The 7,066-nt window shown below is 35.9% G+C and overlaps 1 long non-coding RNA gene across 1 annotated transcript; it reads right to left on the bottom strand.

Annotated features, from left to right (window-relative positions):
* Positions 1-852: 852 nt before the first annotated feature.
* On the bottom strand, positions 853-6,103 carry LOC136826949 (uncharacterized). The gene is made up of 3 exons (XR_010849765.1): positions 5,696-6,103; positions 3,833-4,053; positions 853-2,738 (listed from the first exon to the last, which is right to left on the bottom strand). It is a non-coding gene; the product is annotated as an uncharacterized lncRNA (long non-coding RNA).
* Positions 6,104-7,066: the final 963 nt, after the last annotated feature.

The following is a 7,066-nucleotide window of genomic DNA, read 5'->3' on the forward strand; positions in this document are numbered from 1 at the left end:
ACAAATCTTTTGAAACCAAAATGACACTGCTAACCTGCGTAGGCCAACCGAATCTTAACTGCATTACAAGCTACAATGTTTTTCGGAAAAATTTTGAATTCATTCCAAAAGTGCATTTTAATGTGAAAAATTTTTCCAAGTAAACTTAAAATCTGTAAACAGAGTGCCCAGTAAATACGCAATTAAATCTACACGGAACCTGAATTCCAGCCAACAGCCATTCCAAGAGATTTTACTCCCGTCTTAGAAGACCCAACAAAGGATTTAAGATGTTTGAGTCAAGGGATGCAAAAAAAAAAAAAAAAAAAAAAAAAAAAATGCAAACCCCAGTTTTCAACATTCTTCATTCAAATTCATTTCCTAACAAACTAATACCATATTCATGATTTGGCTGACCCTAAAAAACTGGCTTAAAAAACATGTCCTACTTCAAATCACGATATTGACAGGATAATTCAGCCAGTTATGATAAACACTCGACTAGCAGTTAAATAAATTACAAGGAAATTTCAGAAAAAAAAAAAGACTTCCACGAACCGTCCAAGTAAAAACGTGCAGAAACACAATGCATAAATTTAAGTTTCCAGAATGTTTGATTCACAAGCCAAATCTAAAACCAGACCCAGATTATTAGACCTAAGAAAATTAAGTTCTGTGATGAAAACTTAGTGGAAAACATTAATTCTTAATGAGTACTACCTTTTACTTTCAACTATAGCTGAAAACCTTGAAAACAGCTACTTTTGTTTCCAGAAGATAAATCTTGACTGGTAAAGTTTCTGAACTCGAAACATTCTCCTGACCTCAATACACACTAGTTAAACTATATAGTAAGAAACAACCACAAATTATCTAGTGTTGCAGTATACCATCATGGTAGATTCCAGCAGTTACACTGTTCTGAAACCAGTAAGAACTTCGTGATATTTGAGCCATAAAGATTTGTGACCAGACATTCCCGATTTTCAATTAAATACCCATGCATCAACTTGAGTTTAAGCCTTCTACAAACTTTGAAGCATTTAGCGGTGGCCAAAACTAATTTCCAAAGTGCATCAAAACGTGCATTTTACTTAGATGAAAAATTTTAAATGCTGATTTTTTTAACATATAACTTACTACTGAAGACTGGAAAATTCATTTGATAACACTACTACAGGCAGACGAAGACAAGGAAAGCAAACACCACCACCTTTGGAAACTCGAGCCATGTGCAGATCTCAAGAAAAAACTAATTTTCTGAATGAGATTTGACAACAAGAGTAACTTCTTTAGAGCCTACCATTAACCTAACCTAAACCATTGTTTTCTTTATGAATCATGACCACATGCTACAAGTCAAGGCGTTGTGACTCCTTGTTTGCTAGTCTATAGGTGTTATGAACACCTTACAATTTTTTTTCGAGAACTTGGTGAAAAAGAAACAACCCTACAAACCACTACCCTAAAAACGATAGCCCACTAAAACGCCAGACCACACTATCAGAACAACAGACGCATATGCAGTCTTTCTGGAGTTCCATTTTACAATGAAAGTTACTTTTAAAACCAACCTTATCAACCAAGATAGGGTTTCACTCGTTGAAACATGTCAGCCTTTGACATTTCAGAAAAATACTGCATTTAAATAAATGGATGGGGAAACCACAACTCGAATTCACTTTGTATTGAACCCATGATTTCACAGCATATTTAGTCCACAAATTGGATTACAAAAAACTTTAGACTTCCCCAGCAACAAAGTTTTATGCACTTCTCCCTGGCAAACCCTTCACTGAAACTACCTTGCCCTTTAGTTTCAACTTACTACGCTATCAAAACATCTTACCCCTGTATAAAGGGGATTAGAATAATTAAACACGTCTTGTCAATCATTTTGATTACAATATGCAAATTATGATCAAACTTTGTTGTATACCGTAAGACCGCCTGAAAACCTTAACGGTAATGTTTAATGGCTCACCCTTTGACATTTGACAAACACTTCTTTGGCAATTCCCAGTTTGACAATTACTTTTAAATGGAGATGATGACCTTCAGTCTAAATCACACGAGCAAACACCTTAAATATGTTTTTCAAGAAAATTATGAAATCTGGTTCACTTCTGTTGTGTAACATTTAGAATTTACATCCTAATATCCTAAACTTTAGCCGAGCTATCCTTAAATTTACAGGAACTAGCGTAATTCACGTAGTCAAAGATTCTTAATGATCAAATTTAATTACCAAAATATGCAACTGAGGGCTAAGCGAGACTGGAGAATTCTAGTTAATTTCTGTAGGCTACGATTTTAAGTTACGCTACGTATCGAATAAAGAATTCTAGTCAATTATAAGGATTCGTAAGCAATATTAGACTTTCTAGTTTTCATTATTGTCAGATACGATTTTCACCCTACCAAAAGTTAACATCCTAACACTTACGTAATCAAAAGCTATAACAAATCTTAATTCAAAATTGTATAAATGCCCACTGAAAATTTCATCCTTAGCGAGATTACAACAGACATATAACGGTATCTCGACAACCCCCTTGGCTTACTGTGAATAGGAAGTAACGTTCATTCTTAAATGCAGTCTGCCAGCTGATAATGTTACCAGTTCCCCCGGAGTGGCGAAGCATGGTTATGGAACCGCACAAGAAAGAATGGTAGCATTTCTCCATTCTTCTGTAACTCGTCCAAATCCTCTTGTTCTCAAGTGACTTGAATCTGGCGAGGCTCCACTGCTGAAGACTCTGCAATTAGTTATAGTGAATTAGTGAAAAAATCTAAATTTTACAAGAAATTTTAAATTCTTTACTTTTAAGAAGTGACAACTTGCATAAACAGGGATACTTCTGTACTTTAGAAACAATTAAAATTCAAGCAAAACTTCCGAAATACCAGGATTTTAAAGCTCTTTCAATTCAAGAAATTTGGTTACAAAAAATAAGAGTCAATTCTCAAACAAATCCTGAAAGGACGTGGCTGCTTCACAACTCTTAAACCTACACTCCACAAAAAGTTTATATGGAATGTTCTTGACTGTCGACAAAACTGTAGTTTGTAATGTAAATGCATATAAGCAAAACAATGAAACAAAATATCAACACTAGGTATTTGAACCACGGCAGTTCAAAAACAAAGTAGCAATTTGGATTTTTAACAAGGAAGCCCACCTGTTCGTAAATGTGGACAGATATTCACCCATTGAAAATTGCTCGTTTGCTAAAGTTTTGCAAAATAACCCCATTCTTATTTGGCAAATAAAAATTAGTCCCATTAAATACTGAATTTTCATATTCCTTTTATCTATATTCATCTTAAACCACGCTTGAGAATTCCATTTGCAACTATCTATTCAACCAAACACTTTCACCTCTCATTCAGAACCAGTTACTTTTAGTACCCCATACCCAAAAACACTTATCTATCAACCACTTATGTTAGTTTTCAACTTCACTCTTCAGCAAATGGCTCTTTTAAATCAGTCCATTCTTAATAACACCTAATCCTGTGCTACTGAACGACTGCCTTAACATTCATGATATTTTATACCCTTACATAGGTGAAATTTTCATTATCCAACTACCCCAGTAACAGGTGAAATTTTCATTGTCCAACTACCCCCGTAACACACATGCTCCTTGCTACTCTTGCCGTCAACTTCATATAAAATGGACTTGCAAAAATACGCACATTAGGTACTTGCTTCTTTTCCTAATCCGTTTAAGAAATTTTGAAACAACCAACAATATTAAACTTCAGGACAACATGAACGCTACATTTTTAAAACCACCAAGTACACATTCGTACCCCACCCCCTCCAAAACAACTGGAGATATCTCACCTTCGATTTCTTATATCCGGACCCAATGAGTTCTGAAACAGCAACACCAAGAACGCTGCAGAGGCCACTTGAGTGTTCCTACAACAAACTTCCTTTTAGCGCATCTCTGTCGAACATCTGAAGAACGTGAACAACCGGGCATTCCTGACGCTGCATCATTTTATGCTCATGGCGGCTGAACGTGTACGTAAAAATGGCCTTACTTTCTCTTCATAGTTTCCCTGAAAGAAACAAATACATAACACGAACATCAATATTAGTCCTTACTAAAATGCTGTTCTTATTTTGAGACCTAGATATTTAGGTTTTATCTAAAACTTTACTGGCAAAAACTTCTATTATTAACAGCAATAGGCAAAACAAATCCCGCCCAAATTACACACCAATAAATATCAAATTAACAAAGTACAGTATTCCAAGTTACGTGGGTGTTAAATGAGGTTGCCAACAAGCGTCTACCGATTTGACAGCTCTGTACGTCGTCTTTTCTGATTAAACCAGCATTTTGCGTACTAAACTCTTATCAATGTTCTTTTTGGGTATTATACTTGCTACCAACGAAGGCAACGTCTATAACAAATATTTATGCCCTTAATCGATTTTTTACTTGAAATGGGGATGGATGTTCATAGCATGCTCCCTTTTGTCTTACACAAGCAGACATGCTCTAGCACATCTTAGTTTAATCTTAAGTCATTATATATGGCATGCAATAATTTTCAACATTTCATACAAATTTAGCAATGATGAAGGCAGAATTGGTCCTCTCTGAAATGGTAATAACCTATCATATCCACAAACTTTCATTGATTCAACAGTATCAACTTCTTCAAAACAGAATTTTGTTTTTGTAACTGCAAACCATAAGCAGTCTGAGTGCTTTTTATCGTTATGAGTCTTAGAATTAAGGAAATCAACGTAATGAATTTGTTTGTACTAGCCCAATCTTTGCTGCGGAGTAGCCCCTTTTCTCCAAAAAATTTAAAGATTTGTCAGTTGTTTCAGAGTAACTGAACTGCTGATTTAACATTCATCCTTTTTACTTTTGAAACATGATTTTGCAAGAGTTTATAGGTGGTTTTTAAATCATTACGACTTTTGATAATCTTACACACAAACATTCATATTTACTTTAAATCCTTTATCAAGAAAACGATTCCTCTAAGTCTGATCAGATGCGGTGCATCTGCAAAGATATGAATTCGTTCGTCAGAATCGGCTGGATTCGTGAAAACGGATTATCTGTCTGCACCAAGGACTTATGCAGCTAACATTACTTGCTTCCAGATCACTGACAATGGCATCAACATGAAATCCTGTGGACTCTACACTCGTTATCAAACTAAATTTTCCGATCAAAATGATAGTAGATTTGTTTCTAAGAACCCACTAATCCCCTTATCACACCACACTGAACTTTACTTTTGGGTGACTAGAGATTCAGTTCCCCTTGTCATAAATCCACTCATAGGCAACGCTCATTTCATCAAATGACAACACGCAAGCGATCCCTTTCTGTCGTTGTCTTTGCTTTATGGTGTAAAAACAAACACTTAATATTCCTGGTTCTACACTGATCTTAGAAACCCAGCGGTGCAATGTTTAAATAGATGGGTGGGAAATTGCATTTTATTACGTAAATATCGATATGATTTGGGACTTAAGTATCGCAGGGCCAAAGCACGAATAAAATCTTCACACCAATGCTTATCAGGGATTCCAGTTAAAAGGAACCTAACTTGAGGGAAAAATACTTGTTTAAATTTCTTCTTACAACAGACGTAGCATTTGTGTTTTTGTAAGGGAGACGTTCTATTTCCCACTTTTTTTTTCTTTGAGAAGAGCCTCTCTCCCTGATTTTACCTTTTGTAGTAGCTCTTGGTGCAATTCGTCCGTGGTGGTAACTCGTGGTTCTTCATGGGCATTTTCTTGCAGTCCATTGACAGTAGATGAAAACACAATGTCATAAATATATCTCTTCCGACCACTCTTCACAGCTCTCAACGCTTGGCTGGTAGAGAATTTCCTGTAGTGTTGAAAATTTACAACATATTTAGTACCAAAGAAAAATAAAAGTTATAACTGGTGACTTACGCTCAACTGAAAATTTAACATTACCCCGTATGGTTAGCCCCAATCTTTTAACTGGTGTCATACGGTCAACAGAAATTATGGATAATGCCAAGATAAGCGAACCCACTTGTAGCAGGGTTCGCTGTTCTTTACAAGAAGATCGTTGGGTTCTTTATTCTTTACATGGGAATAATCGGGTTCGCTGTTCTAGATATAAACACTTTTGATCCCCAGGGGCTAGTACCAAACACGGCGAAACAGTACAGATGAATCACTGTTTCGCCGTGTTTAGTACTAGGCCTCATGTGGAACTGGAGTTCGGACCAGGAAGGGTTGGCCATTCTTTACATGGGGATCATTGGGTTCGCTGTTCTTGACATGTAGATGTTGGGTTCGCTAATCTCGACATGATCCGCAATTATTTAGGGCAAAGAACTATGGAAATATTGCCGAGTATCATAAAATGATTAAGTAGGTCACCATTTACTCACGAAAGGGAACGTTGGTATTTAACCTGACCTAAAGGTGGCATACGGTCAACCGCAATTATATTGTTCACTGGGCAAAGAAGAATGGAAGTATTGCCGAGGTATTATAAAAAGATTGTTAACCATTTATACTGGTGGCATACGATCAACTGCAATATTATTTACTGGCAAAGAAAGACGAAATATTGCCCAGGTACTATGAATAGATTAAGGTGAAAAATTTATTCGGCAAAGGAAATTTTGGAATTCTAATTACCTGGGCCAAAGTCCATAATTGGTGGCATATGGTCAACTTAGATTATGCTATTTACTGGGCAGAGGAATAACTTTGCGAAGGTACTGCAAAAAGATTAACTAGGTCAACACTTGATTCACCAAAGGGAATATTGGTATTTTAATTTCCCGACCCAAAGTTCTAGTCTAGCAATTATCTTTTAAGTTTGAATACAGAAAAATTTCTTAAACCACGCTGATGGTGATTGTTAGCTTTATAGGAAATCAGCTGAAATGTTCAGACGTTTAACCGTATAGGAAATAAAACAATTATCTACAGTACATCTTCTCTTTCCTTGTACACTACCCAAAATCTAATGGCAATAGTGAGCATAGTGAATATTACGTGACACATATGTCAATGTAAGATGTTCAATTATATAATACCACTACACTTACT

Source organism: Macrobrachium rosenbergii, chromosome 41 (genome assembly GCF_040412425.1).
Source record: "Macrobrachium rosenbergii isolate ZJJX-2024 chromosome 41, ASM4041242v1, whole genome shotgun sequence".
In the NCBI taxonomy this organism is placed as follows: domain Eukaryota; kingdom Metazoa; phylum Arthropoda; class Malacostraca; order Decapoda; family Palaemonidae; genus Macrobrachium; species Macrobrachium rosenbergii.